Source organism: Camelus ferus, chromosome 7, assembly GCF_009834535.1.
Source record: "Camelus ferus isolate YT-003-E chromosome 7, BCGSAC_Cfer_1.0, whole genome shotgun sequence".
Taxonomy (NCBI): Eukaryota; Metazoa; Chordata; class Mammalia; order Artiodactyla; family Camelidae; genus Camelus; species Camelus ferus.
In genome coordinates this window covers 6677761-6696739 of record NC_045702.1, presented here as the reverse complement: position 1 = coordinate 6696739, position 18979 = coordinate 6677761, and the positions used below count along the sequence as shown (strand labels likewise).

At 45.7% G+C, this 18979-nt stretch overlaps 1 protein-coding gene across 2 annotated transcripts in view; it reads left to right on the top strand.

Moving 5' to 3' along the window:
- Positions 1-7265: 7265 nt before the first annotated feature.
- The window catches only part of CUL1 (cullin 1), a 90805-nt gene continuing 79091 nt past the window's right edge, over positions 7266-18979 (top strand). Inside the window, exon 1 of one of the 2 annotated variants that reach the window (XM_032483273.1) lies at positions 7266-7503. The gene's annotated coding sequence lies outside the window, so the exon portion shown is untranslated. Of the gene's footprint in view, positions 7504-7593; positions 7769-18979 lie in introns of those variants that run through there. The other variant, XM_032483272.1, reaches the window with a different exon arrangement.

Sequence of the window (18979 nt, the reverse complement as noted above, 5' to 3'; positions counted from 1 at the left end):
AACTTGGAATAATCCAAGATATACTTTACACGTATTACATTACATACAAGAATAGTGGCTCAGAAACATAAACCTCACTTTTGGCAGTTGAAAAAGAAAGTTTAGGGAGAGAGGGAATTGGAAATTACTCAGAGGACTTTTGGCCAATGTTTATGAGGAAACACGAGGACACAGTAAGGGTAAGAAAAGGCTGAGGACACTTCATGGAGAAGATGGCATGGGATTAGGGATCTGGAGAATGATTCAAGGAAAGAAAAAGGAAGGAGGACATTCCCAACAAAGGTCTCTACCAAGAGTCTCCACCCTTCCTGGGGAGATCCCCCGGTAGTCAGGTGTGGCAACAACACAAGGTCCAGGAGGAGACATGGCTGAGATGGAAACTGGGAAGGGAGACGGAGGTCGCACTATGAAGATTATTATTGAATGTCTTCTTTCGTGATGTGAAACCATTGAAAGCTTTCTGGAGGAAAGCTCTGCGATCATGAGAGTAACATACCAATTGTTTCCTACATGTCCAGCACCATGAAATGGTCTTCACTTCTTTCTTAAAACTATGCAATCCAGGGTGTACTGGTCCCATTTTACAGGTGAAGAAATTGAGGCAAAGACTGATGAAATAACTTTGGCAAGGTTAAACAGCTAGTGAAGTCAAGATCTACACCTAGGTCGTCTAGCTCCAGAGCCCCAGCTCTCCTGCTTCTAGAGAAAGTCACTACTGTATTTTAGAGAGAAAACTCCACAGCTGTGTGGAGGAGGAATTAAAAGAGAGGCTGGAGGCAGGCAGAGGAGGCCAGCCAGGAGGCCACGGTAGCAGGCCAAATGAAGCTAATACATGCCTAAGTCTGATAGGATTTAATGAACGAATGGACATGGAGATGAAAAAGAGGACAGAATAAAAAATTCCTGAGGTGTCCAACTTGATAGACCCTTGGATGGTGCTGCCAACACCAGAGGCAGAAAACAGGAGCAGATACAGGATAGGATCAGGAGAAGAAAGAATAGTGGGCTTTGTTCGAGGTCAAATGATTGGAAATATGGGGGATGCGCATGTGGAGGGGGCACAAGCAGTAGAAAATCAGACCTGGGCGGACGGTGGGAGAGGCTGAAAACAGGGGTGGAGGTGGACCCTCCTGAAGGTCATGGAGGCTTTGTTTCAGAGCTCCTCCCATGAATGAGCCCTTCCAAGCCCCCGGAGGGTGGGAGAGGGACTGGGGGCAACTATATGTTCATTAGTCAAATGCATTTGTAAAAATTTCAGAAGTGGGTTCTTGTAGTTGCAGTTGATTAAGATCCTATTACCTCTTTCCACCCAACTTCCTCTCACTCTGGGGGATTCTGTTTGAGAGGAAGCTGAGTTAGGAATAAAATATAATGTGGAATCAAAGGGGTTACATCTGTGTGGTTTCTTTGTAGAGTTACATTATAGCCAGCCATCCTAGTATAGAATTTTCTTAAAGAGCACCCTCCTCCCAAATCATAGAAACATCAGGTGCCATGATACCTAGACATGTCCCTCGATGGAGCTGGAGGTGATAATTTGATATAGTTGGCAACTGAAGCTGTGGAAATGATAAAATTACCCAAAAAGAGGATGTAGCAAGAAAACATTGATGAGACTAGAAGCTTCAGGAACCCACATTTAAGTGGTGGGTGGAGAGAGCCAGATGAAGAAAAAGTTACCAGATAGGTTAGACAAGGCATGAGAGTTTGGAGTTCGGAAGCCAAGGGATGGCGGGTTTCAAGATAGAAGGGTAGGCAGTAGGAGTAAGTGCAGGAGAGAAACTGTTGAGCTGAATAGGCAGGTAGAAATGGGCAGAAGAGTCCACAGGAGGTGAGAAACTTGAGGCAATGAGTGATGCTTTATAAAGAAATAGTGTCCTTTGCTATGTCCAGGATAGCCTGCTCAGTGATTACAGACATTAATTTTATGTATCAACTGGGCTAGGCCATGGTGCCCTGACATCTGTCAAATATTATTCAGAATGAGGGGGGCTTTTGGGGTGAAATTAACACATCAGTGGTCTTTGAGTCAAGCAGATTGCCCTCCATAATGTGGATGGGCCTCACCCAACCAGTTGAAGGCCTGACTAGAACCAAGACTGACCTTCCATGAGCAAGAGGCAAGTCACCCATCTGAAGAGGCCTTCAGATCTGGACTGCAGTACTGGCTCTTCCCTGGGCCTCCAGCCTGCTGGCCCACCCTGCAGATTTTGGACTTGCCAGCTTTCCATAATCACGTGAGCCAATTCCTTATACTTAATCAGTCTCTCTCTCTCTCCCAGATAATCCCAACTAATCCATAAATTGGGTTTTAACCATTCTTTCAGTTTTCTATGTGCCAGGCAACATATATATATCTTTTTGGTTCTGTTTCTCTGGAGAACCTTAACTAATACAGTCCTGGGGAGATACAAACTTGTTTAAGAATGTCAAGAAGCTTAGCCAGTGTGAGGGAAGGGGTAGAATTCACATCAGGCAAAGAAGCAAGAAAGGTTTGACTGGAGAGACTGCGTTTAAGGTGGGCCAGAGGGATGGCTCGCATTTGGGTGAGCAGGGATTGGGGGAGAACAGTGATATGGAAGGTGCAGTCGGATGAGGAAACACACCGAGCCCACTGAGGCATTCACAGGAGTCCAGCTGGGGTGTAGCTTGGCACATATAAGAAACCAGAAGGAGACAAGTATGGATAGAGGCATGGAAGCCAAGGTGTAGAGGGTGTTTTACTATTAGGAATGAGGTCTTTGTCATTCTTTCTGGTAGGAAACAGGGAATTATTAAAGGTCTTTGAGCAGGAAGGTAGTATCACTGGGTTTCATAGTATAAACAATCCCATGAGTTGGGTTCTCACTGTTCTGTCAGTGTAATGTGTGCCAGGCACCATGATAAATATTAGATATGGTCATAAAGGCACTGTCTCCGAATTCAAGGAGCTCAGTCTGTGAGGGAGCGGGAGAAGAGAAGGGAAAATAGAATGCGATATTGATAAACACTTTAATAAGGACACGGTGTTAGGAATCATGTGGATATGGGGCTGGGTTGAGGTGTGCAAGCTTCCTGCAAGAAGAGATTTTAGGGCAGTTTTCTAGAACTCAGTCACTTTCCCATAGAGACTAGGTTTGAGTCATTTGAAAATGAGTTGCAATTTCATATGGTCCAACCTCATGTTTCAGTGGTGTTCTGTTGCCCAGGTCAGACCTCCAAAGACTATCTTGCAACAGTATTTTCTGCCTAATGGGTCTCCAAAATAAGAGGCCTAGGACTTCTCAACTTGCAAAATTCGGAACTGGACAGATTGGATTGTTAAAGGTGCTTCCGTCTCCTTTCCTCAGTCCCACCTTTTGCTTATGGTTCTTCTCACCAGAACCTCTGACCCCCAAGACTCCAGCCTTCCCTGAAGCACTGTTTCTCCCAAACTTGATCTGCCTCCAGACTTTCCTTTCTTTGGGTGCTGTCCGATCTGGGCTAGGAAGATTGAACTTGGTAATGCTGATGTGTGAACGACTCAAACTCCGTTACACTCCCGGAGCTATCTGAGTCTTTAAGAGAGGATACTAGGAATCTTTGGTGGAATTCCAGGCAATAAAAGTAAGACCTTTGCGTATTTGTTTGTATAGGCCATTTATAAACAGGAATTGAGAAGGTGGGGCTGCAAATTCTGTGTTCCCTATTCAGACCTATTTACTTTGTGACTTTGGTTAAATAAATTTCCGCTTCCTATTTTTACAGCTAGTTACATTTAACACCATTAAATATTGTTTGTTTGGCATTTGATGGACTAACCTGAGCTATGAATTTTTTTCTAATGAATGAAGGTAGACGATTAAAAACCTGCTTCTTCAAAAAGAACTTATGACTCACTGCCCTAAGTGAGAGAAATCATGTGTTATTTCATCTCTTCCTGCTTGCTTCCTTTGAATATTAAGCTGGTTGGATTATTCTATTTAGTTAGAGTACACGTGTAGTTGTTTTCCCTAAGAGAAACTAGTTTTTTAGAAAATCATGCAAAAACATATATTTCATATTTGAATTAAATAAACAAATTTAATTGAAAAATCTGTTTACTTAGCGCCTCTTCCTTAAAATACACTATTTCAAAACAAAGAAGACTTATTGTAGTATGTCGTGATGCTAGTCCCAGAAATTTTAAGATCGCAATATTTGAAACTTTAACAGAGGAAGGAGTAGCTCATTAAATCAGTGGTTCCCAAACTCAGGTCACCAGACTGGCCTTGGATAATTATACCATCATCATCATCACTATCAGTAATGTTTGTTGTATTTAATTCATAATAATCTCATATGAGATACTATTATCATCCCCATTTCATAGATGAAGAAACTGGGGCACAAAGAGGTTAAGTAACTTGTTTAAAGCTATTTAGATAATTAGTAAAGCCAGGATATAAACTCTGGCAGTTTCAAATTTACTCCCTTCCCCTTCCCACCCAGTTTTGACTCAGTAGGTCTGGAATCAGGGCCCCAGAATCAATATGCAAATCCCTGGGTGATTCGGAAGCAAAGACAGGTTTGGGAACTATCTCATGAAATGAATTCACTTTGCACTGGATGGCTGGTTCCTTACTCATGTCTTAGAAACAATAGCTCATAGGGCTCATCACGTTTCCCATTTGGTTAGTAAACAATGATGGTTGAACACTCTTCAGTGTTCTTCAGGAACAATGCTGAGGGGCCTGGTGAACGTCAGGAAATAGTGCTCTACCAAGGCACAGACCATCTAGTTTAAGGGCACAGGTGAGAAGCTGGCGGTCAGGGAGTGGATCACAAAAGCCTGTGCAGAAGGTGCAACGCAGGCTTCCTGGAAGCGGATGTGAGCAGGATGTGAAAGAGGCAGCATGATTTGCAGTTGGAGGAAAGAAGGGATCATTTCTGTTCAGGGAACAAATGGAAGTAGGCATTCATAAATGGTAATTCAAGGCTGGTACCTGTGGGCCAATCGTAGACTCAACAGGATGGGATGAAGTTGAGAGTTTCTTTTGGGAAGTGGCTGCAAAGAAATTTGGAAAAGTAAGTTAGGAAAAGATTATGGTAAATCTTAGGTGCCAGGTCAGGATTTTGAGTCTTCAGGCTCCCAGGCCTTGGAAAATGTTAGTATTATCGACGACAACAGGGTAGTCAGTGGACCTCCACTGCACAGAAGACGAGGAAAGAAAGGGAGCTAACAGTGTTTCAGGAATTATGCCAGAATTATGAAGGAATGACCCTTCACGACAACCTTATGAGGCAGGTATTTTAATCCCCATTTACAATTGGCTTAACCAGGGCAAAAGATGGTAGGCTGAGTTTAAATATAAACAGAGGTCTGCCTCAATCTAACATGTGGGCTTTTTGGACATCATCATATTGTTTTCGACTTGTAAAGGTATAATTTATTTCATTGGTTTTGGCCTAATACTCTAGCCTGAGACATTTTGAATTTTGATTCTGACATCTATCAAGTTAATTATTCCTCCAAACTTTGGGTCGTTTGAAAGGGGGACATCAATTTTGCAGAGGCAGGGAGAAAGATGGAGAAAGGATGTTTCGGAGGGGAAAGAGAACAGATGGCCTGGATTCATTAGGTAGGAGGCGAGGTTACCTGCCTAGAGTAGGAGTGGTACAGATGCATCCAGGTTGCGAAGTGGATGTAAAAGTCAATGGCATAGTCTAAGAGCTAAGAATAGTGGTGCAGATGAGTGGACGCTAAAGGATGGAAGGAAGTTAAGCAGGAATTGAGGCAGTGAGAAGTGGAGAGGATAGGATAGGTGGACTAAATACTACCATTAAGGAAAGAGAGTTTGGAAAAAACAAACAGTAATGGGAAAGTTGACCCACTTGCCTTGTGCATTAGTTGCGAGAAGTCACAGACAGGAGATCATACTGAATGATGCGACGGGAGAGAACAGGTTAGGGAAGATGAGGAAAGCACCACTTCCAGTAAGGGGAAGAAGCAAGGGTCTAAAAGAAGCCATTTATGTACAGCGGAAAGCACAGGCCACAGGGACAAGCCTTCCATTTTTACCTTCAGTGTTACCATGTGCCCACAAAAAAGTTGTAAATACATCGAAGTTTTCTTCTGACTAGGTTATTTAGAAGTTTAGGCTATAAACCAAGAATTTCACAATGCTCGCACAGACTGAGATCACAGACTTACTTTATAGTCAAAGGCCACACTTCTACAGATACTTAACAGATGTTGACAGAAGACCACATTTCAATAGGAGGAACCACCTATATACTCCTGGAATATTTCTTCTAAGAGAAGCCCATATTACTCAGGAAATAGTGTGGACTATGGGTGCAGCCCTCTGCTCTGAGCCTAGGATTTCCACCCCAAGGTGATGCTAAATCTCTGTAATGTTTTAGTTTGGAGCAAAACAGGAAGTTACATTCATCAAGTCTTTTGCCCAGATAATTTGCAATCTTTCCTTGCTTGTTAATGGAAGTAGCTCTCTGGTACGCTGTGAACCACGGAATTAAAGCAGAAGCTCCTCGAAGTCCGTGCTTTCTCACCTGTGTGACCCTAGGAAGCCAGGGGGCTATTGTGCTGCCAAAATTTATACTTCAGGTACCTAATTGTGAGTTAATTTCAAATGAATGCGATGAACTACTCCAGACTACACCTGAGAACAATCCTATAGTCACACCTCATACCATCCATGTTAAGTAAAAATCTTAAATTCCATTCTTAGTCTTTACGAAGATAAATGGTAAAGTGAATCTTGGTCAACGTTTGCTTAAAGAGTCGGTTAAAGAGTTTGAAGACGGAACCTAGTTTGGTTTTATTTCAGAAAAGGCTTTTAAAAGAGAGAGGGGCGCCTAGGAGTTCGGCTTTCAGGTGCTGATTGCTGAGGCCTGGAGGGGTCCCGGGGCTCCAGAATGGACGACACGTTTCTCTCGAGTCTGAACCTGCTTTTCAGGGCCACTCGCCCATCTCGGACTTTATCAGCCGGTCGGGGTATCGCTTTTGGCTGTTATCCCTGCCGGGGAGGCAGACCGACTGGGTGTACTTGTGTTCCATGTCGGTTCAGGGTTCAGGGTGTGTGTGCGCGCAGGAGCGGGGCAGGAGAGTGGTGTTTAAGACCCTCTCCTCCCGGGTGTTTTGGGGCAGTTTCTCCCAAGGCTGGTGCCCCCGACCTAAGAAGGTGACCCCTCCTCGTTCGGTACGAAGTGGCGGGAAGCCGGGTCCTTAGAGGCGGCCCCCGGCCAAGGGAGGCGGTAAAACCTGGAGGAGGATCCGGTGCGTCCGGCCGGGGATGGCCCGGGGGTTCAGGGGCCGGGGCTGCGGGCTTTCAGGTAGAAACCACTTCGCGAGCGGGGCCCCGGCGGCGCAGGGGGGACCCCGGGGCCGCGGCCGCGGCGGGCGGGAGGTTTCCGGGCCCCTCCCGCGCCGCGGACCGGGGGGGAGATGGCGGCGACGGTTTCCCGGCTCCCCCGCCCCGGACGCCGATGGCGATGCGTTCCGGCCCTCCCCCACCAGCTTCTCCCCCGCGGGAGCCGGAGCCGGTGAGGCCGGGAGGGCGGGGAGCGGCGGAGGAAAGGCGAGAGGGCGGAGGTTGCGTGGTGCAGGCGGCGGCGGCGGGAGGAGGGCCGGCGGGCGGGCAGGGGAGGAGGAGGAGGCGGGAGCCGTGTCGCACGCAGCTCCAGGCGGGGCAGCCCCAGCGGCTGAGGGACGCGGCCAGACCTTGGCGGGACGGGGATTTAACCGGGGCCGGGCCCAGCGACCAGGTGGAGACGTCGCGGGAGCCATTTAGGCCTCCGAGAAATGCGGGTGAGTGTCGGCAGCGCCGGGGCCGAGGGGAGGCGGCGGCGGCGGCGCAGGCCCGGCCCGGAGCCGCGGTGTCGCAGTGACTGGGGCCGCGGCGGCTGAGCGCAGGCGCCGGGCGAGGCCTGAGCCGCGGAGTCGCGGACGGCCGGGCGGAATGGCGGCGGGGCCAGGGGACTCGTGGGCTGAGGGCGGGAGGGGAGCGAGCGCGGCCCGGCCCTGAGTCACCCCGGCCGGCTCGGGCCTGGCCGGGCCGCGGCCCCGAACGCGGGCTCGGGGCGGCCAGGCCCGGACTACGCACTGGGAAAAAGCCCGATTCATCGCACCCGAGGCGGCGGCCTGGTGGCGCCCGCCCCTTTCCCAGCGCGACCGGGCTCGGGCCGCGGAGCCGGGCGGGCGAGCGGCCCCGGGCTGCTCAGGCGCGCGCGCCTCGCCTCTCCTAGGGCGGCGACCCCCGCGGGGCTCCGGGATGCGTGCCCTTCCTCCCGCGCCCCCTCGGGATCACTTCTCCCACGAGCGTCGCTTCTCCCCGACTCGTGTTCCCAAGTAGGTACGGGGCTCGCGCGCAGGAGGAGCCGCGGAGCCGGGCTCTCGGCTTTCCGGTTCCCTGCCCGCATTGTTGCGACGGTGCCGGGTGCTATTATTGGGTAATAGTCGCCCCTTTGCCCGGTTCTCTTGGGGCAGCCGGCCGGGGAGGCGCGCAGGGATGCGAGTGCTGCGGCCGAACGGGACGGAGCCCCCCGGCGCCCGCCGAGCGCCCGCGAGTCGGGCCGGGCCTGCGCCGCCGCCTCGGCGCGCCCCCGGCCCTGCGCCCGGCGGGAGCGCGCGCTGACCCCGCAGGTAACCCGGGCGCAGGCCGCCCGCGTGGAGGGGTCGCCCCGAGCGCCACTCCTGTCCCGTGTGGGATGTCGCGTGCTGCAGGCCCAGTGCGGGTTCGGGGAGAAACGCGGTGTGAGTATTCCTTGAGACTAATCCCCAAAGTTCAGGGTTTTCCCCCTTTGGCGAGCTCGCGGCCAAAAATAGGATCCTCTTTTCTGATTGGATGCCTGCTGTTGCTTTTAGTTCGCAGTTGGGGTTAGTGGTAAGGGTGCAAATGGGGAATTGCAGTACAGTTAACTTACTCAAGTATTTATTTGCTCTGTGTAATTGCCCTTCTCCGTGGTGGCATTAGAACCTTCAAAGTTAGGAGTGGGTCAGTGGTCACGTAGTTTTTGAAATGCAATTTATCGGAGTGACAGAAGGGAACTAAATTTACATTTATTTTAAGCCCTCAGCTTCTCGGACCTAAACTTATCTTAATACTCTGCGGAAGCGTGTGCAGTTGTAAGTTTAACGCCTCATTTTGTGGCCACCCTGTCTATCTGATTTTCTGAAATCCTGGCGCGTGTATGGGTTGTGGAGCAAAATAGCGAATGTTATTTCAAAAGCAGAACTAGTCATTTTGTCTAAGAATATTTGGCTGTATCTAAAGGAGTTCTTGGATATTAGGACAAATTTTACTTGGAAGTTCTGTTTGTTGCTTTCCGTGATGAGTCGAGAAGTAGTTGTTGCATCGCATTTCAAATTCCGAAGCAGGCAAACATAAGACAGGCTTACTTTAACTCTGTTATGCCCATTTTTGGAGGTTTCAGGAGAGTGTTCAGTAAGCTTGAGAGGGGTGGCCGAGGTACTTTCTAAAAATATTTAACTTTTTTTGGTCACTGGAATCATCTTTTAAAAGTTATTTTACCAAAAAGGAAAAAAAAAAAACAACCTGTAGGTGTAGTGCAGGGATTTGAGGCCAGTTTATAATAATCCTCTCTCCCTTAGAGAGACCACAGGCTCAGGTCCTTGCAGGGAAGCCCCCCTTTCCTAATGCACGCCTACCACTTCGGAGAGCTAATAGTTCATTGAATGCCTGAATCTTACTAAATATGATCTTCTAGAAATAATTAACTTAGTTTGGGTTATCAGTACAGCGTAATTTCTCATACTTTTCAGACAGTGAATTCCTTAAAGGCAGGAGATACTCCTTATTTATTTTTGCATCCCAGAAGTAGCAGAGGACTTTTTTGAATGAATTAATCTGGATTAATTTTAACTTCTATGCCCAGTGTTTGACCACTTTGGATTTTGGCTGCAGAAACAGTCACTGCACTTACACTGGGAGAGAATGCAAGCTTTATATAATTGTTATTACAGCACCCTGGGAGCTAATACAGAAAAATGCCCCCGGCAGAAAAATACTCAGGTTTCCTTTAACTATGGCAATCCGGGAAAGTGCTGAGAAAATAAGTTATTGTAACTTTAATTAGCTTTTTTTTTTCTTTCAAAACTAGTTTTAAGGTATAGATTTTTAAAATTTTATGTGTGTTTTCTTTTTTAAACAAGATTAGAGTCTTTTCCCTCAGGTTAAATAATTGCAGCCTTGCCTTTGAAATGAAATCCTTTAGTTCGTGAAGGCTCTTCCCTGTTGGAGAGAGTGGTGGTACCAGAGCTGATGTGACCTTTCTTATAGCAGAGACCGTTCTTGGGTCCTTGAGGGCCTTTTATCAGAAGTTCACGCCCGGGATACCCAGCAGGCATAGTGTGCCTTCTTTCCACCTGGAAAGCTCAAATGAAGGTGCTTTAAATTGAGGAGTAGTTACTTGGCCTTCTTCAAATAGAAAATGTGGGCCCCAAAACATAGGAGGATGTTTGCCTTTTATTCTTCACCGCTTCAGCTCTCCTTAGGTTCCAAAGCCATAGGCTTTCTACCCTCAGCAATTGAGTCAGTCTGGAGTAAAATGTCTTTTGGGGATCATTGGCTGAATTTTGAGCTTGTCTTTTAGATATGTCTGGAGAAAAGAGTGTACCATTTTTAAGGACCAATTCAAAATTTACCTTTTTAAAAATTATTTTATTTTATTTTTGGCTATCTGGTAGTTTCTCACTAAAGTGTCATCTTTTGTTTGCCTTTTGAAACTATTATATAGCTTCTAGAAAAGACACGTATGTGATGTATTCATTTATTTGTGCTTAGGCATAGAGCATTTTGCTTGGGGGAGAAGACATGGGCTCTAACTGGAGCTTAATTGTGCTAAGCTTCTGTTTCCTCATTTATAAAGTGAGATAGTTTTTCATTGGCTCAGTTTTCTTCAGGCCCTCGAGCTGTGTGGGTTCCATGGGCATGCCATAGCTTTTAACACTGCCAAGCATTTGAAGTCCTATGAAGTGTAATGTCATTCGTGTTTGGAAAGCAGACTTGCCAAGCCTGGGTTTGGTGGTCGTGTCCGTTTTCTCCCTGGGGAACCGTGGATCGAGGAAGCAGTCACCCGTCGGCGCCCACTCCGGGCTCCCGCATCGTTGCAGCCGCGTCCCAGAACTTGCCCGGCTGCCCTCTCCTCTGCTTTTGCTCCTGCTTACCTCTGCCCCGAGTACCGTGTCCCCTTCCTGTCACCCGCAGACTCCTGTTCCTTTGGAAGGATGCTCCATCCTGGACTGGGAGCCTTCTCTGGGGTCCCTGAACCCTGCCTGGGTCACGGTCCCAGCACGTAACCCTTTGACTGGATTTGATGGTTTCTCCACTCGGCAGACCTTCCGTAGGGCTGGGACCTTATAACCGTGTGCCAGCACACCGCCTGCACCAGCTCACTTAACTCATAGTTTGTTCATGAACACCCTCCTGCTTCAACTCTTTACCAAGCCCCACCGCATAGAGGGGAAGACACTGAGGCTTTGAGAGGTGAAGGTCAGGCCCAGCAGCTGGGGGGCCTGAGTTAAACCAGACAGGGGCTCCAGAGCTCCCTAAGTGTCTGATTTATATGAAGGTGGAGGCGGAAAAGAGATAAAAATTAAAACGCTTAACGATTGATAGCTGGTAATTGATAAGTATGACAGAATTCATTATGCAGAAGTGGACTGACCACCAAGAATGGAGCTTATTCTTCTTGGTCTTTTAGTAGCTGGTGGACATTGAAGGAGATTGATTGGGCACTGGTGGGGAAATGAGCAGTCCTGGAACTTTGGGACTATTATTAAGTTGGGTGTGATAATGCGACCTGCTGGCCTTGCAAACATTTATAAAGCCATTTAAGACTGTATCTGACAAGCTGTGATTTTTTTTTTTAAAAAAGGGCCTGTGTCAGAAAATACTTTGGAAAACAGACTTTATGAAATGTGGGCTTAAAAAATGTGTGTGTACTGGTGAAAATGCTCGAAGTAGTAAAAATGGTTGTATTTTAAGGTGGTGAACTTGTGTGTGTGTTTTTAAAATATTTTTCCCAAAATTTTTTAAGAACCAAAATGTAATACAAATGATCTCAGGATGGAGGCCTCTCTCAGCCTAACACCAAAAGTAAAAACTGTAAAGGGAAAGGGTCTTTTGATTACTTTAGAAGAATTAAACTTCTGTATGTTAAAATGCTATAAAGAGAATAAAAAAGCAAATGGCAAACTGAAAAAAAGTATTGTAAATTACAAGCAAATTAAGTTTCCTTACTATAAAAAGAGGGCTTATAAAGCAATAAGATAGATAGGACACCCTCCCCCACCATAGGAAAAAAAATGAATAAACTGGCAATTTATAAAGATCAAGAAACATGAAAAAATTTCCACATTTACTAGCAGTACTACTAAAAATGCAAATAAGTGAAATACTGTTTTTAAAATTTGGGGCATAGGTTGAAAAATAAACCACTTCTGGTGAGGGTGTGGAGAAATGAGTCCACTCATACATTGCCTGAAAAAAGTATACTTTTTCTGAGAGAAATATGTTAAAAAAAGAAAAAAGCTTACAAAATATGTATGCATTTTGAAATAGCTAATCTACTTCTAAGGATTTAGTCTAAGAAAATAAATATAAAAAATGATTATTCTTCTGTCATGGGCACACTTATTTAGTGCCTTCTTACTGAGCCTTTGTTTTCAGTGTTTTGCTGTTAAGGATGATTATCTCAGCACTTTCAGACAGACCTTTACATTTCTGTAATTCTGTATTCAATGAGGATTAAAGGACACATACTATAAAACAATGTGTGTAAGGTCTATACTTTTATTTTTTTGATGTGTATGTACATTAAAAAAGATAATCAACCAAAATGTTCATAGTGATTATCTGAGGAGTGGAATTATGGGTTATTTTTAGCTTATTCTGGTTTTATTTTTCCTTCCAATTCTCTGTTGTGCTCGTGTATTTCTAATAACAGTGGATTCATTTATGAAGACAGAAGACAGGAGAAGCAGTGCGCCTACTTTCAAACAAGATGCTTCTGCTTAGTTTAATGCTGGGGTCACTCTGGTGGTTGCTTTCCTTGCAGGTCCCTTTTCAGGCGTGTTGGCACATGGGGTTAACTGTCTGACTTCTAGCCCTTGGGTTCTCCATGCAGCACTCATCTTCCCGCCACCCCCACCTTAATCCTCCAGCCACTGCAGGTCCCCTCAAGTTTCATGCCCTCCGTGAGACCGTCTTAGTCCCATGAAACTCATTTATGCTTGGATAGTTCGTTGAATTAAACAGTAGATAACATCCTGATGGACTGTCTTCAGTGGGGAAGTTTCCTTATCTTAGTGATGCTGTGAACTTCCTATCTTTTTTGCCTACTTCACAGCTCCTAGTGAGAGAAGATGAATTTTTTTAATTGGATGTTTAAACCTGTTGTCATTATGCTTAAGAATAGAAACTTGCTAAAAATTAGAAAAAGTAAATTCTTTTGGCACACTTTGTAGCTTGGAAAACTAAAAAGCTACCATTGATTTTGGAAATGTATTCTAAATGACACAGATTAGGAATACTGGGGGAAATCTGAGAAAGCAGGTGCATAGGCACTTGTCACCTGTTATCTAAAATGGTGACGTGTGCCTGGAAAGGACTCAAAAGTCAGGACATAGGAGAAAGGCCAGAGAGCTGGGCCCCACCCCGGCCTGTAGGAGGGGAGGAGGCCTGCCCTGGTCAGACTAGAAGGGAAGGTTTGAAATCCTGGAGCCGGGGACCACAGGCTTCAGTCCCAAGGGGAATCCCAGGCACAAGAGCTGCAGGCTCTGTCCCCTCCCCAGGCCCCAGGCTTGCCTTTAGGAACTAGGAGACTTTGGTTTGGGCTCCAAGAGTGATTTCTTCTAACTTCTCCAATCTTACTGGTTCATCTTGCAGGTAATAATACCACTGTTACTCGGCACTTAGAGTGTGCCAGATACTGGGCTGAACCCACGCTGGGGACTTCGGAGCTGCTCCCCCTCAGCTTTCTGCTTTTTGCAAATAAATGCCTCATTTTGGACAGAAGTCTCTCCTCCGCTTCCCTGGTTGAAGGTAGACTTGGACACACAGCGCAGGGCAGCTTACTAGTCAGTCGTCAGCTAAAGGCTTCCGAAATCAGAGGGTCTCCTGTTTGATACAGTGATGACAGTCCACCAGCAGGGACCCAAAAGACAGAAGGGAAGGGTTAGAGATGCTGAGGACACTTGGCCTGTTGAGCCGTTCTGCCTGAAGTTGCTGCTTGGTGGTACTTCTGCAAGTGTTCAGCGCATTGATGCCTCTGCCCTGTCTGCGGGGTGTACTGTTCTGTTTCTTAATGTCTGCACTTTAGCTCGGGCATCTGTGGTGAAGCCTGTCATGCAGGTAGTCACTTGACATGGTGAAGCTTTGTTCGTCACTATTATTTTTATAATAAAGGAGCTCAGCTTTACCACTCCCTGCATTTCAGTAATTTTTAAAAAATGATTTAGAGCAGTATTTGTCCATCCGTGTTCTGTGACATGTAAGATGCTGAGTGGGAGGGAAGATGTTTGAGGAAATAAATTCCGGAAATGCTAGGTCGCGTGCTGAGGGGCTTTTAGTAAATGAACGTAGGTTGCCGCACTTACAGGGGACATGTAGCTTCCAGGGTGTGCTTACGTCTGTGTGTAGACTGGGTGTACCCTTAGTTTAATAATAGCCTTTGAGGGAAGAAAACCTTGCTATCAGATTAAGGAGTATGTTTTGTTTTGTAGAGCATGCACTGACTTTGGAATAAGAGAGGTGAACAGTGCCGTGCCCCGCGGTGGAGCTGCGGTTGGAGTGAATGGCTGGGTTTGCTCCTTCCCTCTAGGGTGGGGCCCAGGAGCATCCTGGGCCAGTCCTGTTCTTGGGAGCAGGGTGGGCAGCGCTGTGGAGATTGGGGTCCTGACGAGCACAGGGTGGGACGTGTAGTTGTCTAGAAGTGTTTTTTGTTTCACTTTATTCCTGGTCTAAGTGTAAATCCCAAATGCTACGATAGGAAATATCAAAAAGAAATTTGTTTTGAGCACAGGGGTCAGCGTTTATCCCCACTCACTTCTGAGGAGCAACAAGCCCAGCGCGTGCACCCTTCATGTTTTCTTGGCAGTGTCATGTGTTGAAAGTACTTTTTAATCCTGGGAAATTCTGGTTGGTAGCATTAACTACAAAAGTGGTTCCAAAAAGTTAAGCCTGAACTGCCAGGGTTTTAAAAGCATTTCAGTCCACTGAAACTCAGACTCTGCTTTCCCTCTTTAAGGTTCTCTTAGATCTTTCCGGATCATTTAAGTTGGTTCTCCTGCGTTTCTAGCTCAGTGGTTTGCAGGGTGTGAACACTGTTCACGCAGTATGTTTGGGAGGTGTAAGTGGGCCTGTTTTCTAGAACATTTTGGCCCCTTTCGGGGGGGGGGGGGTGTAACATGCAGATTTTTCCAAACTTCTGGACCAGGTGAGCATCCTTTTTTCTTGAGTGATCTCTTGGCATTAGCTTCTGTGGAGACACTTTGCTCTTTCCTGACTGTATCTTCTTCTCTTAAATGGACGTTCAGGAGATGCCTCTTTGACTTGATTCTCTGCTCTAGTTCCTTTTGCTGTGGGGGTTTTCAGTTTTGTTTTGGCCAAAGCAGTTCTGACAGTTTTCACTGTTGGCTGGTCGACTTCCAGCTGAGCTCCATCAGTCCCCCTAATGGCCCCCAGGGCTTTTCCATCGCTGGCCTGCCCTTCTGTCCCCACCTGCCCCAGTCTGATCTCTCTTGCTCCCCAAGCCGGATCCAACTTCTCTATTTCTAGCATTCTATCCGAGACTTTAATTTTCCCTCCGTGTCCATATTTAGTGAGCTACCAAGTCTTGTTAGTTCTTCCTTCATAATGCCCTGTATCAGATCTTCCTGGTTTGGTTCTGTCACCAGCTTCATATTGTGTGTGTTCAGGATTTGTCACGGCTCCCTTGACTACAGCGTCTGTCCCCAGCGGGTGTTGGGAGCACCGTGATTGGCTCTAGTGGGCTCTGCTCTCTGTGCTCCCCGTCCTTCACTGCACCATCTTCTCTCCTTCTTAAGCTAGGAAAAACTACTGAAAGTCTGGCTGTGGCCAGTCCTGAAGCTTGCGCGGTGGCGGGGTGTTGGTTCTGGCTTTTTGTCCTGGTTCACATTGGGAGTATGATCTCTACCAATAAAACTTAATGTAATTTCAGTAAAGTAAACCAATTTGGGGATGTTCTGTTAACTTTGAGATTTAACCTATTATAAATTATAAACGTAGAAATTTTCCTTTGATAGGCTCTGATTTATGGAAAATGTTTGTGATTAAAGAATTCACAGGGTGGGAGGGTATAGCTTAGTGGTAAAATGAGTACTTAGCAGGCATGAGGTCCTGGGTTCAATCCCCAGTACCACCATTAAAAAAAATAATTAAAAAATAAATAAACCTAATTACCACCTCCTCCTGACTCCAAAAAACAATTTTTTAAAGGTATCATAAAAAAATTCACAGATGTAAGCAACAAACCGTATGTTACATTAAAGTTTGGGTTTTAGAGGTGTGCATGTGGGGAGGGATGAACGTCCACACTGCTCTCTACGGTGGATAAACAGGCGAGTGTGTGTCCTGCTCAGGCAGTAGATTCTCTTAATAGTTGTTGTAAAAAATGACTATAAAACACATTCAGATGACTCCCTTGGCAGCAGTAAGTCTTAACTGCAGTGTTACATTAAAAAGAGGGGTTTTCCCCCCAAAACGCAAAGGGTGATTTGTGTGCTTTATTGACAGTCCAGCGCGGACTATGTGTTTGTTACATGCGTACTTTGTGTGTGTTATCTGAAAAAAATTAGTCCTAAAGTGTGATTCTTTCTATCGTTTGTTGCGTTTATACTTTGCAGAATTTGATTTATTTGCAAAGTTCTGATGTCTAAATTTTATTTTAAAAAATTGAATCGTGTTTGTGAAGCTCAAGGCCTGTATAAAGTACCCATTTTTAATAGATGTGAGTTCTTGAAGAAAACTACAGGAGAAAATCTGAATTTTGTGATTTGGTGTTCTTTTAAAAAACATTAACTGTTTTCAACTGGGAACATGGTTTGATGGTCTTCAAAGTAAGCTATTCGAAGCATCAACTTGAAAACCTTGCTTGAGAAAATACACAAGTTAATGAAGTTTATTATGTGAAATTAAGAATTTTGACAGATTTCTCTGATGCTTCCCACGCAAAACTTGATCTTGACTGCAAAGATGATGGTACTGCCCCAGTCTCTACTGGTGTATGGATAGAAATCAGTAACCATCTCAATGTGTAGGGTGTTCTTTATTCTTACTTAAAAATACAGGTTTTAATTACTGTGGAAGTGAAATGAGCTGCTTTTGTGTCTCTTCTGCCCCTAAACAATAACCAAAACCCCCACTACTTTTATAGTGACCGTAAGAACGCGTTGTACAGATCATGAAGGAAATGCATTATGAGTTTTTGCAACTAAAAAGAAAGATCGTGACTGGGAGCAGGTCAACTAAAAAAACAAAAACAAACCCAAACCAAAAAAAAAAACCAAGTTAAAAAATGCTGGAAGCTTAAATCGGTTTCAGAATCACCTCTCAGGTGAAGCTGTTAAAGGTTTTACCAAAATTTTTCCTCTGTTATAGATGCAGCCAGATTGTTTTGGTCAGGGTGGGGAGCAAGATTTTTTTAAAACCCCACTCCTGCCTCCAAAAAGGGAAAAAAAAAAAAAGCCTCCCTTATTGGAGGTTATCATCAGATGGTATATTTTCATGAACTCAGAGGATGTACTCAAATAATTGAGAGACTGAATTTAATCCAATAATTTATCCTTGAGAGATGCAGCACCTAGGTTTGATCTCCGCATACCTTCCCCCAGTATTTATCGTGTCTTAAATCTCTGCTTGATGTTGTAGCAGCCAGTAAGGACACTTCCAACGAGGTGCTTTTGATCAAGTCAGCACTGCAGGTGTGCACAGAAGGGGGTGCAGATCTCTGCTGGGTGGACCCCCAGGGGTGGCAGATGCATCTGACTTGGTGGCCCCTCATGGTCAGGAGCGCTGTCCACGTACCAGGAAGAGGGCGCTGTCCAGTTTCTCTCGTACCTTCAGTAAGGTGAATAAAGTGGTAAGCTGTATTCAAAACAAATCAAAACATAAAAGCTCCAAATCAGATAAAGAGTGTAGAGGTAGGACTGTTCATTCTTCTTGAACCAATTTGTAGTGAAGTGGGAAGTGCCTTTGAAAGTTCATTTAGCTAGTGAGAGTTGTTGATCAGAATTTTTGAACTTAGGGTAATTTGTATTAGTGGAAAGAAAGGTAATGACAAGGGTTGAAAACCCAGATGAGATGAATAGCTTCTTGTTCACTTAGTGATGTGGTGGCTTTCAAAATCTGCTTGTTTAGCAGATGTTATTTCAAGGCCTAGTCCTCACCCACTGACAGGGCACACCATACACCACACACAAGGGAAGTCTGGAACTTAGGAATGGTGGGCACTGAGCTGAAACATTTCTTGGAAACGAAAGTGACAGTGTGTGTGGTCGAACAGCTCATCCTTCACTGAAGCAGCATCCTCACCTGGAGAGGGAGAGACTTGTCACCTACACGTGACATGTCATTGTGCCTTCCCAGCTGAAGGTACGGGTCTAGCTTCCCACCCTTGGTGCCCTGAAGATATCTCCTGTACCACCAGCATCCAGGGCATCTCAGGAGTGAAAACCAGTTGCTGTTTGTATGTGTGTTAGTCTGGGTCCTGACGGTGCTGCGGCACCAGGACAGAGGAGAGGTGGCTTGGATGCTGGTGTGCAGTGAAAGCTCGGTGGCGGGTTTGCAAACTCAGTGGATTCAGTACAACAGCAGCTCATCCACCAGCTAGGAGACAGGTGAGAAACAGTTTTTCCAGCTGGTATTTTAGAGTATTCTATTCAGCGTTTTTGGTGGTGGAATGAAATATTCAGATGAATTTTAAGAAAAGAATGAGATTTCTAAGAAAATTTGAACTTTCAGCAAGTGCTTCTGCTGGA